Source organism: Ochotona curzoniae, unplaced genomic scaffold (assembly GCF_017591425.1).
Source record: "Ochotona curzoniae isolate NIBS_2020 unplaced genomic scaffold, NIBS_Ocur_1.0 scaffold_4506, whole genome shotgun sequence".
Lineage (NCBI taxonomy): Eukaryota > Metazoa > Chordata > Mammalia > Lagomorpha > Ochotonidae > Ochotona > Ochotona curzoniae.
In genome coordinates, this window is record NW_024467119.1 from 42,356,926 (window position 1) to 42,380,298 (window position 23,373).

A 23,373-nucleotide genomic window follows, 5' to 3' on the forward strand; every position below is an offset into this window, starting at 1 on the left:
AAGATCTTCCACCCGATGAGTCACTCCCCAAGTGAGCGCAATGGGCCGATACTATGCCAATCCGAAGCCAGGAGCCTCTTCCTGGTCTCCCACGCGGGTGCAGGGTCCCAAGGCTTTGGGCAGTCCACGACTGCTTTCCCGGGCCACAGGCAGGGAGCTGGAAGGGAAGCAGGGCCGCCGGGATTAGAACCGGCGCCCATATGGGATCCCGGGCGTGCAAGGCGAGGACCTTTAACCACTTGCGCCACCGCGCCGGGCCCAACATGCTGGATTCTATGCTTGGTATATGCTTGCAATGAAAGAATCTCAACTGAACTTGAACTGTGGCAATGCAGCAAGGTGGAGGAATCCACCATGGGGGGAGGGTTTGGGGCGGGGTAGGGGGAATCCCAGTGCCTATAAAACTGTCACATAATGCAATGTAGTTAATTTAAAAAAAAAAAAAGATTGATGGTTCCCTACTCCCGAACTCATGGTGTTATCATGTGATCCCTTTTACACTGTCGTGCCTTCTGCTGTGTGATATAACCGAGGGACCCCACACTGTTGCAGAATAGATGTAGGTGCCAGGCTCTTGAACCTGTTAAAGTGTAACCTAATTTAGCATCCCTTTACAAGTTACCAAATTTGGGGTGTTGTACTATAACAATGGAAAATGACAACCAGTGTGGCACATCACCATACTGAAGATGTAAAAGAGCTGGAGTAGGAGCGAAGAGGGCACAATGAAATGAAGGCTTGGCCTATGGGCACAATGAAATGAAGGCTTAGCCTATGTCAATATACTAATTTTGGAGAGGTACAAGATGAGAATTTCCTTAGTCCTTGGAAGTGAAGCTTCGCTCTTGTCTAAACTATAAACCTGTAAAAGAATATCACATTGAACAAAGTAGCTCTGCTTCTTCAAAAGGCCTATCCACCACCTCAGCATATCAGAGTATTCTAACACTCTACCTGAAGCAGGGATTCAATGCCTGCTTCTAGTTTCTATCTCTGCTTTCTTGCTAATGCAGACCCTGGGAAATAGCAGTGATGACTCAAGTAGTTGAGTCTCTTCCTCCCAGTGCCCTGCTTCAAACTGGCCCATCTCTGACTTGCTGCCATTTGGGAGGTGAGGCAGTGGATGGAAGAACTTACTCTGTCTCTCACTCTCTTTACTTCAAACAAACAAACAAAATCTTACCTTTCAGTGATCCTAAAGGATTTTTCCTTTCACTGCCCACCTTCAATTTGCTGTCTTCCGACAGCATTGAACCATGCTCAAATCTTTGTCATCTTTCATTCTGTGCTCATTCCCATGTCTGCTGCAGCCACTTTATCTCTTCCTCTCATCTTCAGCTGAGCATCTGCACTATCTCTGCAGCCTCAGTTCCTGTTTATCCTTCAAACCTCAGGCCATCTGACTCCCATCATCATGACTCTTTGGACATACTTGATTGTAGTGAATACCCACATGCTGCATATCTAGGGGACACTTCTCATTACTTGTCTTAGGTGACAATTCAATAGTATGTCCTAGTCAGGGTATCCCTTCCTTGATATCTTGGTTCCCATTATACTATCTAACTTGATTCTTCATTTTGGGGTTTGTGAACCTTGAATTGTTCCTGCTTCTCTCCTGCAGTTCTAGTTCCTCCGCACCCCTCACTCAGTGTGTGATTTCTTCATGCTGGTCCCAGGCTTGCACATCCTAGTAGCCACTGAACAGCTCCATGTGGATGCCTCAAGTTTGTTCATCACTAACATTTTTTTCTCCCACACCACCCAAACTTTCACTCCTAGATTCTTCTAGTAATTTTTGTCTCCATGGAAAGTAACCATCAACCATTTCACTGGTCAGTTGATAAAGTTAGGCACCATGCTTGACCCTGTCTCTGCCTCAGCATACCCTCAGGGAGTTATGTTGCTGAATATTTCTGTTTTTCTATTTCTTATTGCCTAGTCAATCTTTACACCATTCTGACTTTTACAAAAGCAGCTTTCAGTGCCCAGTTGGGATGTCCTATATTCTAATCTTGTCACTGCAACTATAGAAATCCAAGTTCATATCTCATTTTCTTAATCTGGTCAAATATCCAAAATCTTACTGTCAAATCTTTCTATGATCTATAGGAATTCTCACAATCAGACTCTGGCAATGTGCTATGTCTTAGTGCTATGAACTCATCCTCTTGGCTTTCTATATAGGTCTCTGATTTCTTCAAACTTGTCTTGCTCTCCCATATGCTCTCAAGCAATCTTTCACTTCTTAAATTTGAATAATTCTAAATCACTTTTATATAAAATGGAGAAAGGCATACTTATTTGGAAGGCAGAGTTACAGAAAGATAGGGCAATAGAGTTCTTCCTCTACTGTGTCATTCCCCAAATGACTGCAGTTGTCTGGGCTGGGTCAAAACTAGGAATCCAGAATTCCTTCCTGATGTGGTTTGCAGCAGTTGCACATACCTGGGTCATCTTCTGCTGTTCTCTAACCATATTAGCAGAGACCTAGATCAGAAGTAGGGAAGTGAGGACTGGCACCCATATGGGATGCTACACAGGCAACAACTTAATCTACTGTGCCACAATGCCCACCACCCAAGTCATTCTCAGGATCTCAGCATAAATGTTACTTGCATGGATGCTTCCTCTGAGCCTGAAAATGTTAAACAATCATCCAGTTGCATTTGCACACTTTTCTTTATATAATCTAAGATGTTTTGAAGTTACCCTTGTATATGACTGGGAGGACAGTCAGGCATTGTATCACTAGCATATCACTGAAAGAATGAACTAAAAAGCTTGTAGAAGTGAGGCAAGTGAGTCAGAACCACCCACATTTAATTTTAAACTCAGAATAAGGCTTAGAAAATAGACTGGGAAATGCCACCGCTAAGGTGATACAAGAAGGAAGAATACCGATTCTTGTAGCATCCTTGGAAGAAAGGTCCTGTGGTGGCATTTCCATCCACTTGTGGCTCTACTGTTTCCTGAGCAGAGGAAATTGACACAATTGACTCTGAATCCGATGACACTGTTGATCACAAGTGTGAAAATTCAAACATAAATGACACATAAGTTACTTTAAACTTCACCATAAAGCCCGTGAAAAAATAGAATTCATGCTGTGGAAAATGGGGTTAAGAATCCTTTGTCTCTGAAAACATTTCTGAGAAGGTGTCCAGACTATTGCTAGTTTTCATTCATCTTAAATGCTTTGGTAACTTAGCCTTCCACCCCAATTCATAACACACACCTTTTAGGAACAAGCAATGCAAAGCATCCATACTGTAAAGTGGCACCACTCTTTTGTGTGGGTATATTATTTTAATTTTATTTTTTATGTTTATACAAAACATGATTAAGGTGAGGAGTGGGGAGACAAGGGGAAAAGCCACACCCAGCATCCCAACTGTCTCAGTACCCAGGAATAGGGAAAGGCCACCTGATGTCATCCCATGATCCCCAATTTGAAGCATATTCTGAGGGTTATGTTGAAGTGGTTTCAATAGGTCTGACATGCTATCACCCTTGCCAATACAAGAATGAGGAAATCCTACCATGGTCCATTGGCTGGCACAGTCCACCCCAGAGCCTCCATTTACTGTCACCCACATCATTCTACACACACACACTGATAATTGCAATTGCTAGGTCAGGTCTCACTCCAGCTCTGTCTTCTTCTGCAAACCAACGGGTACTCAGCCTGGCCCAATCCTGCCCATCACACAATTCCCCATGTACACCTTAGAGAGCTGCAGCCAGTCAGAGCAACCCCCAATAACTCCCAATGGGCTGTCCCCCCACCCTGGTTCTTGTGCCTGCCAGCATGTGCAGTGGACCGCTCTGGTCTGTCCCACATCCCATTCAGATCTTGTACACATCACTGGGTATTGAAGGCTAACTCAACCGAACTGACTCCACCCTCCAGCCCTCACTCATGCCAGGGGGTGCCAGGGGGTGCCATCACCTGCCTAGCCAGACCCACCCCCAACCCTGGTTCTTGTGCTCACCAGTGGGAGTTGCAACCCCTTAGAAGGATGCCCTGGCAGCTCGCTCCAGATCAGATTAGCTTTGGCTGTTGTGACCACTTGGGTAGTTAACAAAACAAATGGAAGATGTTTCTGTCTCCTCTGTAAGCCTGCCTTTCCAGTAAAAATAAATAAATCTCAAAAAAATGGAGATGGGGAGAGGGATATAGATCTCTCATCTGCTTGTTCACTCCCCAGATGGCCACAGCAACGAGGACGGGGACAAGTCCAAGGCTTCATTTGAATTCCCTATATGGGTCCAGGGTCCCAAAACTCGAACCATCTTCTGGAAGACAGTGGGTTAAGACATTTCCATTGACACCGGCTTCTGCACCAGCTACCCAAGTGAGAGACCTGTATGGACGGAGTTCCTGGTCCCTTATAACAACGGCTCCATCCCTGGCTGAAGGAAGCATCTGGGGGAATGAACCAGCAAATAGAAGACCTTAGTCTCACCCTCTCTCTGACTTTCAAATATTTGATAGAAAGCTAAGTGAGAATCGGCTTATCAGGGTCAACTTTGTGAGTGTGCCCCCTATGTTACACAGGGCCTGTGCTCAGCAGACCCCCACGTTGAATTTAACACTGTGGTTGCCATCATGCAATTGTTACTTGTAGGAAAAAGAGCCTAATTCACCCCACCTCACTGTTTCCACCCTAAATATTGTTTAGGAAGATGTATGTCTTATGATTTCTGTTCCTTACCTCTCGCTTGCTTTGTGTTCCCACTGCCCTTCATTTCCTGTTCCTCCAAGCATCAATCTTTGTAGTTTGAGAAGGGTCTAATCAAGAATTTTTAATTTTTTCATGCTTTTGAGTAATTTTGTTCTTCCTAAAATGCTTTTAAGAAATAGGCAAAAAAAAAAGTAATCTTCCCATCCTCTGATTCTGTCTCCAAATACTGGTGTCAGGTAGGGCTGAGGCAGGCCCATATTAGGGGCCAGGGGCTCCTTCTGGACCTCCCAGACTTGTACATTAACAGTAACCCTGATTAGAATGTGAGTATTTATGACTTGAAGTCATGGGACCCTGGTGTCCCTCAGGCGCTTTGACTGCTATGCCAAAAGCCTGCTTCCCTAAACATTCACCTTATTGTAACATTCTCTTTGTGAATGAGCAAAAGCAAAGTAGAAAGTCCAGTTGATCAGAGCTTTTCTGTCCCCAGGAAAGAATTACATTTGGCTCATTTGTTTCCCTTTGGTTGAAGAAAAATTGTTTAGAAAGATCTGAGTAATAGAATTGATCACCTGCTGTGTGACCCCAGGCAAGTGACTTAATCCCTCTTTGATTTTCTCATGTGTTAAAAACACATGATCCTTTGTTAAAATAAATTTCAAAAATTATAGGGGTCATATATTCTAACCTACTAGAATACTAAATACAAAAAAGGCTTTCCTTTTTTGGCAGAATATTAGCCATTCTAAACTCCAATCCTGGACTCTTGGGTACTGACTCAGACTTACATGAATCTTTCCAGCAAGTGTGTCAAGCTTAGTAAAGTACAATCTACTTTACACTGATGTCTCGGAGTCCTCACTCATCAGTGTTCTGACTTGATCCTTTCCAGGTTTTTAAATCTGTGAACATTTTATAATTAAAGAAGGTGCAGTGGGCCTGGTGGCGTGGCCTAACAGCTAAAGTCCTCACCTTGAATGTGCCAGGATCCCATATGGGCTCTGGTTCTAATCCCAGCAGCTCCATTTCCCATCCAGCTCCCCACTTGTGGCTTGGGAAAGCAGTCAAGGACAGCCCAAAGCTTTGGGACCCTGCACCTGCGTGGGAGACCCGGAAGAAGTTCTTGGCTTCTGGCTTCGGACCGGCGTAGCACCGGCCATTGCACTCACTTGGGGAGTGAATCAACAGATGGAAAGATCTTCCTCTCTGTTTCTAGACCTCTCTGAATATTTAAAAAAAGAAGAAGATGCAGGAAAGCATTATTCATTAAAGAGCACATTGCCATCACAGGAGGAGTACCACCACCACCCCTGCCCCACCTCTCACTCTACCATGGCCATCACCAACCCAGGGGAAACAATCTTCTCCAGGACTTCTCACTTCCTGACATGTCCCTCGCAGCCTAAGATCAGTGGTGGTGAAACTATAGAGAAATGAAACTCAAGGGCCCACAGTGAAATGTTCCTTTGGGACTTCTCGATGTTTTCAATTACTACGAATGTGTTTCCTTTTCTGCCTTCTACGCCAGCCTTTCTGCTAGGAGCTCTGTCTTGTGGGTCCCTGGTTGGCTACAAGTTATTCTCTTGGGGATAGATGCCACTGAATTGTGGAACAATTGCCTGGCAATCAACCCATATTCAGCTTAGAGGCCTGCTTAATTACTGAAATGCCAAGGAGGTTTTCTCTCAAATAGTAATACTGTATTCTAAGAAAGAATAAAGCAAAGTCAGTAAGGTTCTATAAATCAGTTTTGTGGGCCTCTCATTGTCTCATGGTTTCTGAGTTGGCGCTGAGTCAGATTTCATTAGCTTTTCTCACACACTTTGTAAGATTTAAAAAAATAGGTATTACATAGAAGTTACCCTCATTTCTTGTTACTTCATTCAGAATATTTGCAAAGGAAAAAATTTTTAAATTTGTTTTCCTCTCTGACTCTTCCACGAAGAACTGCACTACTGTTTAGCATGGCCTCATTATACACTCAAACTGCTGCATTTGGCATTATTTTGGAAAGAGAAATAAGACTATGTCAAGCTGTCAGGATTCTAGGAAGGCTCTCACAATATAGCAAAACTGAACAAATCCCAAAGTCCTTTACAACTTGGAGCCAGGCAACTCCCATTACTTTCTGCTGTCGCAGGGCAGCAGTTTTTCATCACTGGTCTATTCCCTCCACATCTTTCTTTTTCACTACTCATAATCAGAGTCATTCATCAGTTGCTAATTATTTGTCTCTTCCTCAAAGTTTTTTTTTCCGCTAACACTCATGAGAGTACAGAAGGATTTAATCAACCTGCACTACCAAAGGGCGCCCCCAGCAGCTTTACTGGACCTCTGCCAACGATGGCAAAGGCTCCTCGGCGCTGCAAAGAAATACACAATGTTTGCATTACCGGACGCTCTGTCTGAGGGAGCACATTGTAGTCCTATAATTAGCAGGTGCAGGAACAAGGCTTTGATATTATTTCTGCATGAAGTTGAATTGTAGATCTTGGGAAAGACTCAATCAATCCCCAGCCCCAACTCATTCCTCAGAATCTTCAAAAGAGTCCTGTGGGTAGAGGGGAGGAACTCAGTTACACAGAGTTTTAAAAAGCACCCTTTCATATCACCAATCAAAAGATTTGATGATGTCCCATTCTGAATATTTTATTCCCAAAAGTCCTATGCCCTAGGACCAATTTCAGTAGATGGCGCTCTTTCCACCTGCCTGCCGCCTTAGTTGGCGGAATGAACCCTAAGTTTAGGACTCTGATCAAAGGTGCCATGCTCTCTCAACACATCAATGGTGCACACATACGGCAGAACTTGGGTTTGCAAACAGTTTATCGGTGGGTAAGGAACATGTTAACACTGTTTGGCGAGGAGGGACTTGGTAGAATGCTTACTCATGCAATGTAATCAATCTTCAACATAGAGTTCAACCAGCCTAACTTCTTGGCACAAAACTGGAAATTAAACAAGGGAAAAAAATCCACACAAGAAAAACTAAGTCCATATAGAAAAGGAAGTCATGTATGAAGAATAATGATGGTGTCTTTATTATGGGAATAGCACAGATGTTTCTATCTGCTGACCTGGGTGAAATCAGTACATAGCTTGAAAAGACAAACCTTCCAGCTCTTTAATCCCAACAGTGTTATGCAATCCTTAATTCTCAGGAAGATATTACCTAACTTACTTGCTTGTAATAAGCATAGAAAAAAAAGTGATAATGGAAAGCAATTATTGCCATGCTTGGTACATAGCCAGTTTCTAACAATTGCCAGTTTTTAACAACTGCCTTTGGAGTGTTAAGGCAAAGTAAATGTCACGAGAATAGAGAATTACTGTGTTTTGAAGGGAAGAGTGGTATGCCAGTTAGCACAATAGTAAGAAAACAATTTAGATGAAAAGGAAAACTTTGGTATGAGGGTAAGGAAGGCCTTTGTTTCACAAAAGTTAGGTTTGGGAGGTGCTCATTTAATTTGTGTGTGGGGAGGAATTGTATTAAATGTCTTTTAATAATATTGAAAAAAATTAAAGGGAAAGTAACCAGATCATATAAGGTCAGGAAAAGCATAAATGGAAATTGTATTAAGAAACGAGATTTCTGTGGCTGGCTGCTCCATTTACAATCCAGCTCCCAGCATAAGGCTTGGAGAAAGTGACCCAAGTATTTGAGTCCCTGTCACTCTTGTGAGAGATCAGCTGAGTTCCTCCTGACTTGGGACTCTAGCCTAGCTTCGCCCAAAGCACTCTATTCTGGCCATTTGGGGAGCAAACCAGTTGATGGAAGACTTTCACTGTTCCCAGTGTGGTATCAAAATGTGTAGCCTTCTATTCTAAACATGAAACTTTATACAATGATATCAAACAAACAAATCTCCCTCCCCCTCAAAAAGCTCCTTCATATTGATGACTGCTCAGCTGTTGGAAGGTGAATTATGTTTAGTTTTTAGCAAATCTTTATAATGTTACAGCAAAATTGTTTTCAAGGAAGGAAAATAACAGACCATCATTTGTTCAACCACCATGCATTTTTTTAAATGTATTCCATTTATTTGAAAGGTAGTATTAGAAAGGGGACGAAAACAATGAAAGATCTGCTATTTCACTCCCAAATTGGCCACAATAGATAGAGCAGGGTCAGAAGAAAATCACGACCCACATTGGTGTCTCCCAGGTGGGTGTATGGTTCCAAGCACTTGGGCCATCCTGCTGTCTTTGCAGGTGCAGTAGCAGGGAGCTGGATAGAGGTGGGGCAGGAAGGATGCCAATGGAATTTGCAGTGGGATGCAGGTGTCTCAGGCCTGGGCTTTACCAGTCACACCACAACACCAGCCCCTCAACCATTACAGTTGTTACAAAAAGCCATATTGTTTCTGCTAAGAAAATCAATTCGTTAAAGAAAATTTACTATTCTATTGGTGAGGTAGAAAATAAGGATGCCCTTATTATGTTTTTTTCTGCAATAAACTACTGCTGTCCTAGTCTTTCATGGACAGGAACAGACAGAAAGCTGTCTTAGAGATGAAGCAACTGAAATGGACAGTAGGTTCCCTGGTTGATTTTCTAACACAGAACAGCATGTTGTGAAACTTGTTCTGTTAGTCTTTTCTCTCTCTTATGAAGAGGGGAGGAATTCTCTGTATAAAAGCAGTGTTATTCTCTCTAGTTGGAGGGAGAAACTACGGAATTTGATATGATTAACTATTAGCAGGAAATTATCTTTCAGTATACATTGTCCACATCTATCGCAAGAAGAAGAAATCTCAAGAATGGGCACAGTTAATAAAAGCTGGCTCTGAATTATCTGTACAAATGTGCCCTTAATGTCCTATGCACACTTTATCCTTCCTAGTTTAGAAAGAGGCTAAGAAAAGTTTTAAACAACACAGTCTGCGTGTTTTACCCTGAGACCTTCCCAAGTTGAGTTTCTACTGCTGTTAAAAAGTCACAGCACCAAACAGAAATAATCTATCTTCTCTTAAATGAACAAATGTCATGGTGGTTAAAGAAATGGTAGGGGTGCAGAGAAGTTGGCAAGAAAATGCTGTAAAATTAGCTGCAACCCAAATATGATGCCAGATCGACAAGAGCCACCTGTTACTTCAGGAAGGGCTTTGAAAAGCTGAAATGAGATGGAAGTGACCTTAAAGATCAGTTTCCTGATTATAAATACTTAAAATACATGTATAAAGTGTAGGAAGACATGTAATTACTCATTTCTACAGGCATGGAAGTAGGTGCTTTGTAACTGATCATGGTTAATAACTACCCGGACTTATCTAGTGTCTTAATGTATCCTCACAACAACCCTGCTGTTTTATTGAGTGTTTAAGGGAAGTCACACAATAAGAGACACATCAAAAATCACACAGTCGGCCCTACTCAAGCTCATGCTTTCAAAAGCTTTGCAAAACTTCGCAGCGTAAATGTGTGTTGTGGTCTCTGTAGAACTTGACTTTTAAAAGTTAGAATAAATCACAAGGAACCTTCCAAACAGTTTAGAATTTGCCATTGGAAATTGCCAAGACCTCAAATGACCCATTAGTGTGCAGCAGAAAAGATGGAAATGTATGTTTACATGAAATGCTAAGGTGGAAAATGAATGATTTTGCTTAGTCTATGCAAAATCGGAGACCTTAGTCAAGTTTGTGTCAAGATGGACTAAACAATGTTTTGCTAGGTCACACTTTGAACTTCCTTTTTGGTAAAAATGTGATACATGTTAAGGATTATCTTCAACAAGTCAAAGAGGAAAGGCCTCCCTTCACTGAGCCCCCCAAATTGGGTTATGCAATAAAACTAGAGTATTGTGGCTACAATATTGTGCCTCCGATACAAAGAAATGTGAATGCCTGCGAGGCAAAATTGGGAGTGCAGATTCCAAAAACTACTGCGACTTCAAGTGATTTGTTTTGTGATCTTCAAATGAAAAGTTGAGACATAAGAAAAGAATCTGTAAAAGAGAAGTAAAACAATCCAGCCATAGAAGAGAAAGCTGCAGTGGATGCGCGCACTAGGTTCGGGAACATGGGGGGGGGGGAGGGGAGCGCACGTTCTTTACTGGGAATTTAGATCAACGCACGGGTGTAAATTTCCTCGAAAAAGGGAGGCGAGATTTGAAAGTGCAGGTTTCTTACTGGAAGAGGAGAGGGGTCATTGTAGGGGGGGAGGGGAACTCTTTCCCTCCCCTTCCCAGCCCACGTGGCCAAAGTAAACAGAAGGTGGGCAGGGGCGGAGAGAGCGGTCAATTTCCTAATTTGTCAAGTCTTGGAAAACACAGGCCCCCAAAGCAGAGGGCAAGCCCTCTGTAATGGTGCCGGTGCGCAGCCACCAGCGTGCTAGGAGAGACAAGGCAGAGGGGCGCGCAACACAGAACGCGATGGGGATGCAGTTAGGTGCAACTGGGTGGTCGAGGGCGGGTCAGGGCCAGACCAAGGGCACAAACAAGTGAGGCCCTACCTGCAAACAAGGGCAAGGCTGGCGCGGACGCCGAGGCCCTGGTGCGCATGGGGTGAGGAGGGCAGAGGTGTGAGCCGAGACCTCCAATGTGGTTGGGCAGTGTGGAACTTACTCCCGCAAAGTTTGCAAGGGAAATTTGACATCAGCTGTCCTTGCCCAGGAGCCCACACCAACTTCCGCTTCGGTGCCTGGCCCGCCGCTCCCTCTAACCCGGTGATGAACCCTAGCTGGGGGTCCCCGGTCCCTGGGACCTAGCCGGTCCTCCCGCGCTCACTGGAGCGTACCGCTCTCCGCCCTCCACGCCGGGCTACACGCTCGTCCAATTTGTACCGCCCGGCGTGCTGCGGCGCCGGGTGCCCAGAGGCTTGCCGCCGATTCCCGGGAGCTGGAGTTGAGGGACCCCTAGGGCGGCCGCAGGAGCTGGGCGGAGAAGCAGGAGGCCGTGGTGGAGGATGAGCGCCAGGCAGAGGAGGAGGAGGAGGCGGTGAGAGGAGAAGGAGGAGGAGGCTGGTGCGGAGGAGGCGGAGGCGGTGGCGGTGGCCCGGGCGGAGGAGGAGGCGAGCCAGCGGCAGCGGGGAGAGCTCGGGCGGCCGCCGCCGCCTCCTGCGAGCGCCGCGCGCCCAGGCCCGGCTCGCATGCGAGTCACGTCCGCCCCCTCGGCGCGGCCGCCCCGAGACGCCAGCCCCGCCGAGTGATGAGAACAGACGTCAAACTGCCTTATGAATATTGATGCGGAGGCTAGGCTGCTTTCGTAGAGAAGCAGAAGGAAGCAAGATGGCTGCCCTTTAGGATTTGTTAGAAAGGAGACCCGACTGCAAGTGCTGGATTGCTGCAAGGCTGAGGGACGAGAACGAGGTCAGAGCGCTTCTCTTTCGCTGCGAAACTCTCCCTTTCCTCCCCCGCTTGCTTTCTCTCGGGCTTCCAGGGACCGGGGAGCCAACCCTGGAGTGTCACCCACAAATAATACCAAGAGGGAAGAGGGAAGCTTCACAAATTACTGGAGCCTCCTCAACATGGCTGACAAATATAGTTTTAATCCCCCCCCCCTTTAAACCTGCAGTTCAGTGTTCCCTTCCCTCCTCCGCTCCTGCTGCCCCCTTCCCCAAAACTTACCTTTGTGCCCCCCGACTCGCCGCCTGCCCGACCTTTTTAAGATCTGGAAAGTGGGGTTTCTGGGTTTCCCTCTGAAATAGTTCCCTCTGGGGGAGGGCACTACTTTTCCCTTTAATCCTCTCCCCCCTCTGCTGCTGGCGAGTGGAGCGTGGTTCCCCAACCGCCCCGGAGAGAGCACTGACGGCTATGTTTGGTGTTTCTTTTTTTCTTTCTTGTTGTTGAAAGCCCTTTTTCTCGGCTTCAGGAGCTGGGACTGGGGCTTGGCTTGCGTCTGCCCCTTCCTTGTCCCCATTTTTGGGGTGCTCTGGGTGAGTGTCACGGTGGCAGAGTGGGGAGACGCACAGGATGGCTCTGTGTGTGTGTGACTGTGAGAGTGTGTGTGTGTGTGTGTGTGTGTGTGTGTTTTCCTGGAGTCCGCGCGTTTTGTTAGTTGCCGCTGAGTGCGCTAGGAGAGAGGAGTTGCTGGGCTCCCCCCACACGCGACGGGGATCCACTTTTTCTTCAGTAGACACGAGATCTGATCCGGGCTGCGCCTGCTAGCCTGAGCAGTGTGCGTTCTAGAATGGGTGGGCAAATCTGTGTCTTGGCTTTGTGCTGCTCCCCGGTCAGTGACAGGCAAAACACAAAGGCAGGCGCAGGCCCGGGGAGGGGGGCTAGCCGCCAGGAGGGAGAGTTGCAGCAGACAAGGTCAGGGGTACCCAAAGCAGCGAAACCCAATCCTGGCACCCAAGTGCGGGATAGTTTGCTAACAGTCCCCTCCAAATTCCTGCCTCCTTTCTTTGGTCTGTGATTGCTCTGTCTGTTCTCTACTCTTTCCTCCCTCTGCAATCACCCCCCTCCACACACACACACACACACACACACACACACACACACACACACACACACACGCGCAGTCATGCCTGGCTAATGTTCTGTAGTTACCTATGACAATCAAGTGTGGCCTGGACTCCTGGAAAAGTCGGTTACATTTTCTGGCTTACAGTGGCTAGTTTGTGCGCTCGTGGTATACTTTTAGTTGCATTGTTTTCCTCCCCTTTCTGATGCTTAGGAACTGAAATAGGTTCCTGTCGCTTCCCTTTCCCCCCGTTATTTGCTTGAATTTTACTAAAATGTTTGCATGACTCTGGAGTACATGCTATCCATGAATTTGAAAATCCCTCGTCACACGCTGTACTTTTCTCTAATGAGGGACTCTAGTGGCAAATGTGATTCAACTTTTCATCAACGAAATTAGCCAGCATAGGAAATAAGGTTGTATGTTGGGATAGTTGGGAATCCCAGAGAAAAAGACAGCGGTTTGGCTTGGTTTAAGACTGCCTGTATTGTTGTCTGTCTAATGAAATTCCATTTGCATCCTAATAGTTGAAATACTGAAAGCTAGTTATGGGTTTTTTTTGTATGTTTGTATATACATCTCTAATAGGTTTGAAATAGAATACATTCTTCTTTAAAAATGTTAGTGAAGGATTGGAGGTTTAGTGAAGCATAGCGGTATTTTGACCATTTGAAGACAGATTGAAGTAAAAGAATAGTAATGGACAAACCTGGACCAAAACACATTTTTTTAAAAGTTATCCTCAATAGTTTACTGTGTAGGGACATCTTTCTTTTGATCCTTGGAAAAGCAGTTAAGGCTTTAGTCATTGATAGGTTCTTACTCATCATTACGAGGAGAAGCATTACTCATCTCTGGAAGAGAAGCAGGTCATTGGTGAGTTCTTATATGCCCTAAAATAATAGAACATGTAGCATTTTAGCATAACTTCTGGCTACTGGTTGGGAAAACTAGTTACCTGTCCAGCTACTCAGGATTAAAAATAAAGCAGTTGCTTTTGATACTAGCCTATTGTTGATCTAACTTGTAAGGGACAACTTTCCAAATGTTATATTGTCTTCAGGTATTCAATTAATAATTGATACAACATTTCTTAATCAAGTGGATCTGAGTTGCATAATATTCTTAAACACTGAACCACAACAATAATGTTCATTGTTAAATTAATCGTTACTGAGGAATGATCTTGGAGTGAAGAAAGTCTCCTGTTTTACCAAGCCCTTCTTAAAGGGTTTTGTTAGAGCTGGAATTGTGCTGGTCCCTGTCAGGAGCCAGAGGGATTGATAGGATTTTGATGTAGTGATAGAAGGATGTAGAAATTGACAGGTCAACATCACTTCCAGAACAAGTGAAATGCACCTGCTGAGGAGTTTGGACAGACTTCCAAAGTCCTTGTTGCATACTGGAATTATATTGGGTAACAAAACCTGAAGTCAGTGTTTTGGTTTCACTTGTGGAAGTTAGAATTTCCCTATCAATTCCTCCAAGACTCCACCCACACACAATATTGTTAGAAGCCAAATGTCACCATTGAAATGTGTTTCCTTATTTGCTGACCTCATTAACAAGTTCTTGTGATTCACTCAAAGACACACCTAGTACAAATTCTTACTTTCCGCCCTGCCCAGATCCAAGTTAGTAAATTCTTGTGTATCTTTTGAAATACTTTCAAATATGTGTAACATTGTGAAATGTCAGTGCTTTAAAAAGACTAATCTTTAGAAAGTATTAGATTTGCTTTTTAATGTTTTTCTTCTAGTGCAAGTTCAATTGTTGTATCAGAATTCCGTAGGCTCATAGCTAGGCTTTTGTTTACTATCACACAAGTAGACAAAAACCATTGCACCAGCTGTTTGCATTGGTACATGAAAGCAATATGTTCTCAGTAGTAATGAAGCCAGTACCTGCAGCAGGAATATATACCACCCATGCCACCCTTATAATTAGAGTCTAACTTTTGGAGAGTCCAGTTGCCAGGTAGAGCTGGTGGTATCTTGCACTGAAGAACAGAACCATGATTTTGCCAAATATATCTCCCAATTTCCACTTGTTCAAGGAGGTTGTATGGAACCATTTGGTGTATAATTGGAAAGAAGAGTACCAGAAAGGGAAGACATGCAAATTATTGTGACTACAAACCAAAAAGAATTGTATATATCTGGCATTATCATAACCCCACATTGTATACTGCAAAGAACCTGTGATTTGAGAGATATTTGTAGGGGACATGTACAATGGCTCCATTAGTTAATCTTCCCGCTTCAAGCGCCAGGATCCTATATGGGCTTCAGTTCCTGTATGGGTCCTCCACTTCCCAACCAGTGTTCTGCTTGTGGTGTGGGAAGACAATAGAAGATGGCCCAAAGTCCTGGGACCCTGCACCCACATGGGAGACCTGGAGGAGGCTCCTTCAGATCATCTCAGCTCTGACCATTGCAGCCACTTGGGGAGTGAACCAGTGGATGGTCTGTCTCCTCTGTGTAGATCTGCCTTTCCATAAAAATAAATCTTACAGGAAAAAAAGAGCTTATGTGTGTTCTGATCATTCCTCCACTGTTATGACATAGTTCCAAGTGTCCTGCTTCAAATAGACATACGTAGTAGGTGAAGTTTCAATTTTGGAACTCGGTGTTTTACACTCAATAGAAAGCTAAATTGGGATGAAAATTTTTGAAGGACAATTACAGACACAATAGCAACTGGGGATATCTTAATTTTGAGATTCAGTCAATGGCATAGAACTAGTCTAAAACACATTGTCATTAACTAGAAGATATGATTCTATCATGTATAGTCTTGGTAATGGTGATAGTGACAGTGACAAAGTCCTTAAAAGTCATCCACTGAAACTATTGGTTCTCAAATTTACGCTGGACCTTATCATTTGAAAAGCTTTGTGAAACTGTAAATGGAATAATATGATGTATCTCTTGCCAAAAAAAAAAAATCCAATGTACAATCCAAATGTCCTCAATGGTAACCTTTTGCAAAATTTGGTGTAAAATCACACCTGGTCCCTGTTACTAACAATCTCTCCCAATTTTAATTATCTAGTTCTTTTTTTTAAGGACCATGATTGTCTATCAGTATTAACACTGTCAGAATGGTAAACGATACTAATACATCCACAGAGTGGAATACTGCACATCAGTAAAGGAATTCTTTACTGAAACAGGAACATGTATGATTCATATTTATACGACTAAAAGTAGCTTATTCATATTTTGGGGCTGAGGGAGTAGGAAGGGGGAATTGTATTACTTAAAAGGATGATTTACATAAGTTGTGTCAGTAAAACTGTTGCAGAACTGCTTATCATTTGGTACTTTGTAGCCTTGTGGGGCTATGGCTGCAGTGAGTTATGCACTTGGGTTGCCTATTTCTAAATGGGTCACATGAAATTGCTCTCCTGATCCCTGGACAAAGTGGGAAGGGATGTAGAATGATAGTGGCACTCTCATGGACACTCCTTTTTGAAATTTTGAAAACAGTCTTTACAGTAATACGAATGAAATGGCCGGTGAGTGAGAATTTTAGCACCAGTCCCTACGAAATTATGACTTGCAGGTCAAATGTTGGGTTCGTAATACTTGAATTTGTAAGCTTACTTAATACTAGATAACAGGCAAATGCTGCAAATGTTGGATTGCTGCACATTATTCTGTATCTTGAGCATGACTGATAACTGGGGTGGGGAGCAGTCACTGAGCTGGATGCATTGGACTTTAGGGTTCAGGGACAATTATAACAGATTACACTCAATAAGGAAGTATTTTGGCTTCATATTACAGCGATTACCACTTTATGTACTGATTTCAGAATTCTACTTTTATGATTGATCATGGCCCTTACTTGGAAGTTCATTGTCTGCATATGTACATGAAAAGCACAAGCTGATTGGTGATTGTTAGCAGAAACAGGTTCCTAGCAGAGAAGGGAGAAGCTCACTTGCTATTATCCTTTTTTGTTTCCTCTAATACTTCTGTGAGCTGCTTCAGCTGTCAGTGGCTTTTGGTATGAGTTTTCAAGTTTATTCATTTTGATGGATTGTGATATCTTTGTTCTTTGATTTACAGTCAAGAGTCCCTAAATCTGTTCACAGAAATTAGTAGTATTTTGATAAACTGATTTTTAATTTTGCTTTTTATAGATAGATTTCTGCACCATATGCAGAAGGAAAAAAATTTAGGTCACAGGTTTTGCTGGTGAACTGCTACAGAGAATTGCCTGTGGTCAGGTCTAGAGCTGCAGGCAATCTGCTGCTCAGGTGTGCCCTCTGAACATCATACTGTTGTTTTCCATTTGCTACTGCCATCATTCTGTGGGTGCTGGAAAGTCATGATCATTGTAATCACAATTGTCATGGCTTATTATCCATCACCACAAACACTCTCACTTATTTTCATAGCAGGTTATTAAATGAGCATGGTATTAAATGTATGTCTACGTCCAGAACATATTTAATGGAAACCATTCACACAGCTCTACGGTGGACCTGTATTACGGTCCATTCTCCTGAAATTGGTATGTTTTTGGTTCTACAAAGGCTTAAGTAATGGTAATGAAAGTCTTACACAACATTTTATAGTTCTTTTTTTTTTTTGATTGAAAAAGATATACCAGTTGTAAGAAAAACTTTAATTATTAGTTGTGCTGCTTCTAAAGGAAGACACCAGAATCTGAAAATAATACAATGCCACACCTAGATTCCACTGTCTTGTTCCTAGTCATTTATTTTTTTAAATCTGTTTTTTCCCTTTCAGCACTTTTCCCACTTATGTTTGAAGTCTGTTTGAAGTCATAATTTTCATATTTGCCATTGGCTAGAATGTTCTCAGGTCTTTTATAACCTTTTATGATTTTTTATATTTTTAAAAACAGTGCTTCCATCCACCCTCTAATTAGTTTAGATGGTTATTAACATTTTGCTTTACTGTACACCTCCTGATGTAACAGGGAACTTCCTGCAAATATTTCTGGTAGTTTGTGAAATTACCTTGAGCATTTTAAAAAGTGAATTCTGTTCTTAAAATTTCATTTCTACTTTTAATAATGTTTATTCACTGGAAAGACCTTGTTGGGAATAGGAGATGTGAGATGTGCTGGTTCAATCCCCCAATTGCACTTAATGGCCAGGGCCATACGAGAATCCCACATCGGTGTCAGGAACACAGGTACCATCCTATACCTCCCAGGTGTGCTAGCGGGATGTTGGGTCAGAAGGTAAAGTAGCCAGAACTCTAACAATATGGGCTGCATGTATCTCAAACTGCTGTTTACTTCAGCGTGCCACAATGGTTACCTATAGATTCTTAATGTTCCAAAAATAAGTGAGGTGCATCTGGCTTTTCCCCTTTGGGGCTACTTCCTGCTTATATGTCCCATGGCTGAACTGTTTGGTTATTGGGAGTCCTCTGCCAAACCTGGTCTCTAGTGTTCCAGGCTGCTACCTGGCCCAACTAGGGGAATGAACCACCCTTTAAACTCTCCCACTGCCATACTCTCTCCTTCTCACCCCCTCTTTTATTTTCTGGTCTTTCAGATGAAAAGAAACAGTTTTTCTTTGTAAAAAAAAAAAAACCTATGGTTTTGTAGGTATAGGGATTCCTCTCTTTCCCTACACCTGCTGCTTATTTCCCCTCCCACCATTTGAAAATAAAAAATATTTTTTAAAAGGAAATGAAATTGAAATTATTTTCTCTCATTGTAGCTTGTAGAAAAACACTGGCTAGCCTTGTTAATGACTAAGATTTATTTATGCTGTCTGTAATTAGCATTGGAATAAGTGGTACTTTGAAAATCACATTTTTTCATATTTTGAAATTTAACTTGTTCAATCTTAAGAATTAGGAAATCTTACAGGCATCAGCTAATTCAATGTCATTTATTATAACACATGTAAAACTTACACAATTTAAATTTACTGCTGACAGTTTTTGCTTCATTTGTTAGTGTGTTAATGGAGCATCCTTTGAATACTGTATCAAGTTATAAGGATGTTTTCACATCTGGGGTAACAAAGGAGATATTGGCAACTTCGTTTCTGCAAGGAAGATACTTCCTTGCTCTCCAGTTGCACAGGCTTCTGGAGCAGCATTGGACACGTGGGTTCTGGGAGCGTGGCAGTGTTATTTACAAACACCATCTGGGAATTCCACGGACACTTACCTAACAGGCCAGAGGGAGTCAGCCTTGTGTGTCTGTGGGCATAGAGATCAGCGCAGTGACAGGCAGGGAGTGTTTGTCTGGCTTTGGGGTCATGATCAAGGTGTCAGGATCCAGCCAGCAGTGCTAGTGTCCTGCCAAAGCCTCAAAGGCTGTGCCTAAATACAGGATTCATCTTTTTATTTCCTCTGCAACCAACAAAACCACGCATGCCAACTCTTCCTGGTGGTTCGAGGAAACTGGTGCCCTGTCCATGAGGATGAGTTACTTAACTAGGATGGCCTGATGTGCATTTTTGCCTGCACCCCTGTCTCCCTCCCTCTTCTCCTTTGTAATTCCCTTTTACTACATTCCCACAGCACCACCTTCCTCCGCACCCCCATTAAACACTTAACAGCCATTAAGACCTGGGGTGAAACAATAGGGTCTGAGGTCTCTATACTTAGGGGCCTGTTTCTAGTTACTAGTGTTTTGTAGGTTTTTACTTAATTTGCATAAAAAGCATAGCATTAATTTAAATGTAATCTTTTGCAGGTATACATTTGGGTATTATCAGTTGTCAACAAAGTGGCTAGAATGTTTAAAATCTGAGCATGTTTTGTGATTTTAGAAGCCATCAATGGTCATCTTAGTAGCTTTTTTGCTTAACATGAGCGAAATTAGATCATAAAGTTGCCCTGCATAACATTTTTAAAAAAGAAAAATATCTGTCTTTGTGGTGCTATAGATAAGATTTTCTGAAAAAAAAAATTTTTTTTACCAAGAATAAAATCTAATTTTCAAGATAACATTTGCTAAAAGAGAAAAAGAGACAAATTAATATTACTCAGTGCTACATTTATCAATACAATGAGATCTGGGGAGGTTTTTGTTTGTTTTTGTTTTGTTTTGTTTTATCCACTGTTTCACTCCCCAAGTTGCCACAATAGCCAGAGTTAAGCCAGTGAGGAGCCAGGAGCTTCCTCTAGGTCCCCCACGTGGGTGCAGGGTCCCAAGACTTTGGGCCATCCTCGACTGCTTTCCCAGGACACAAGCAGGGAGGTGGATGGGAAGTGAAGCAGGCAGATCTCAAATCCCATATGGATTCTTGGTGCATGCAAGACAAGGATTTAATCACTAGATTATTTTTTTGAAAGGCAGAGTTATAAAGGAAGAGACAGAAACAGAGATCTTTTCCCAAATGGCCAGAATATTAGCCCTATTTTCTCAATTTTTAATGAAATTTATTTTGTATTTAATAGTTAAAAGCTTCCTATTTTCCCAATACAATGAATTATATCTGTTGTAGGTTACTGGCTTTTTTGAACTAGAAATGGCTTACTTCTCAGTCACTCTTCACCCAGTAGTGTGTATAAAATTACTTAAGGAGTGTTCTTTCTTGAGTAGCAGCACAGGGCCATGTCTAAACACTTGCATATGTTACACATTATGTTATTTTAGAACACCCATTTTTCTCTCTTCCTAGAACTTTGGACAGTAAATCATGAGGCTAGAAGTGTTCCGCATTTACTCTTCTTAGTTATTGTATTTTTTTTTTTGCATAAGGGATGACTGAAATACTCTGTTTTATCATAGAGCCAGCATGCAATACACAGGGATTCATTAAATGAATGAGTTTCTTCATAAAGATGAGACTGAGTGGCCATTTTCTTTGTATTATAAAATGCCAAAAATGATAAATGTGACAGATGGACACCAACAGTTATGGTACATTTTAGGGCATTTAATCCCTTTCCGTTTAGTACTAAGTATTTTGATCTGTAAATTAAGTCCTGTTTTGAGTTAGAAAAGTCTGTCAATATAATTATAAAATGAAACAGTCATATTCCAAATACCATCAAGGTACACATACTTAACGGTCTTTGATACAGACTGTTCATAAGGTCTTACGGATATCTAAGGTGTTAACTACTCTACAAAAACAAACTGCTGGCCTTCACCTCATCGCTGCAGTGTTGCCCAGGAGTTTAGATTGTCCATGTGTGCAAACACGGTTCTAGAATACTGAGGACTAGGAAATGGAGTGAATTGGTTCATGAATATTGATGCTGATTACAGAGAGCATGCATTTGTAGTGGGGAAGGGGAAGCCTTGTCTATTTCAACTATCATTAGTATGGGAAAAGAGCTTTCCACTTTGAACTTAAAATAGTAACTTTTAACCCAGACAAGTGAGTAAGCACTGAATTGTTCAAGGTGTAGAGGTGAGAAAGCCCTGTTTTCTGTTCTCACCAAGCTGACTCAGCTGAGATAGCAACTTACCCATTGCTAACCCTCTGTTACATAGCTGAACAGAAACCAACAGTGGGTCATAGAGCTGCATTGGTTTTTCTGGTTTTTCTCACCCAGTGATTCTGTCCATATTTTAAAAATATGGTATTCCTATTATCTGTAACACTGTCTACACAGCTTCTTTACAAAGCTCAAAGGAAATAGATATTATAAATAATTCATAGATTTTGAATAAAAATTTTTTTTTAACAAAAAAAGATTGACTTGCTTGAAAGGCAGAATTAACAAAGATTCTTGATAGAAACCATTCCCCATCTTGGGCGATATTAGACACTGCATCAGAAGTGAAGTGCTTTACTCCCCAAATGGCCAGGATTAGACATAAACCAGGACCAAGGAACAACAACCTAGCTGCAGGTATTCATATTGAATGCCTGTGTCTTAGGACTGTAAGACCCCTACATGCCTGTTCTTTTTGCATCATGTAGTGTTCTTGTTGCATTAATATAATAAAAGTGTAATGTCCTTAACCAGTTTACTTTATTTACTCTGGACATACTTCATCTATAATACATCATGAGCTACCAAGAGAATCAAATGAAATAACATTCATAAAACATGCAGTATATTACTTGGCAAAATTATATTGAATATGTATTTGTTCATTTCTACAAACTGTATGTTGAGTAGCTATAGATCAGGAAAGAAGAACAATTGCCACTGACTATATATGAATTGTTCATAGTAAGCTACCCAACAATAAATATTTTCAAAGCAGATTTCCAGGCCACTAGTTAAAGGTATGATTGATTCCTTGGTTGTTGGGGTGGTCCTATGTAAAGTTGGGTTGCAATTCTTAATATTGATGTGATAGGCATTATGCAAATTACTGAAGAAAAAGAAAAGGTGAAGATTTTGTTTCCATTGTTTTTACTGTTTTGAAGAGCTCATTGTCTTCTGTTCAGAGTAATACTTGTCTTTTTGAGGTACAATGAAAGGGCACATTTCCATATCAATGGTAAATGATTTCTAGGAATAAAAAAGATAGCTTGCCATGCTTTACTTATCCCATATTCCATGATAATAATTATGCAATCAAATGATTGATAGACCCTTGATTGTAGGAGGACTGCCAGGTTAAAGAGCATATATTGTTTTGGAAAATAACATAAAAGACATTGTGATTGGTTACTTCTATACAGATTTATCTTATCCCCAAAGCAATATATTTGGCTTTAAAACTATTAATGTTTCAGAGTATGCTGACATGTGAAAAACAATATTTGTCACATCCATCTACCATTCTGACTTCTGCTGACTTACGTCTAGTTTGTCTAGAGCTAACTTGCATGTTACTGTGTTAGTAACATGTTACTATGTAACATAGTGACTATGTTACTCAGTTTTGTGGTTGCCTATTAAGATTTATGTTATTTATTTGAATGGAAGTATTACAGAGAACTCACATAAGTTGTAATGAGATTATGATCATAGAATTCACTTTCACACCAAATAGTGTGGTTTAACATAAAAAGGAAGAAATGACCCTCTGATAGCCACTTATCAAATTAGTTCCTTAATCTGATTTTTTAAAAGATTTATTCGTTTTTATTACAAAGTCAGACATACAGAGAGGAGAGACAGAGAGAAAGATCTTCCGTCCGATGATTCACTCCCTAAGTGACCACAATGGTTGGCGCTGTGCCAATCCAAAGTCAAGAGCCTGGAGCTCTTCTGGATCTTCCACATGGATGCAGCGTCCCAAGGCCACAAGCAGAGAGCTGGAGGGTAAATGGAGTTGCCGGGATTAGAACCAGTGCCGATATGGGATCCTGGTGCATTCGAGGTGAGGACTTTAACCACTACACTGCCACGCTGGGTCCCCTTA

The 23,373-nt window shown here is 42.1% G+C and overlaps 1 protein-coding gene and 1 long non-coding RNA gene across 2 annotated transcripts in view; one reads left to right on the top strand and one right to left on the bottom strand.

The window, feature by feature from the left end:
• Positions 1 to 1,850: 1,850 nt before the first annotated feature.
• On the bottom strand, positions 1,851 to 12,368 carry LOC121147452. The gene is made up of 3 exons (XR_005882388.1): positions 12,252 to 12,368; positions 7,082 to 7,239; positions 1,851 to 2,490 (listed from the first exon to the last, which is right to left on the bottom strand). It is a non-coding gene; the product is annotated as an uncharacterized LOC121147452 (long non-coding RNA).
• Positions 11,753 to 23,373, top strand: part of TET2 (tet methylcytosine dioxygenase 2) — a 63,059-nt gene continuing 51,438 nt past the window's right edge. The window contains exon 1 of the mRNA XM_040967315.1: positions 11,753 to 11,993. The gene's annotated coding sequence lies outside the window, so the exon portion shown is untranslated. The remainder of the gene's footprint in view (positions 11,994 to 23,373) is intronic.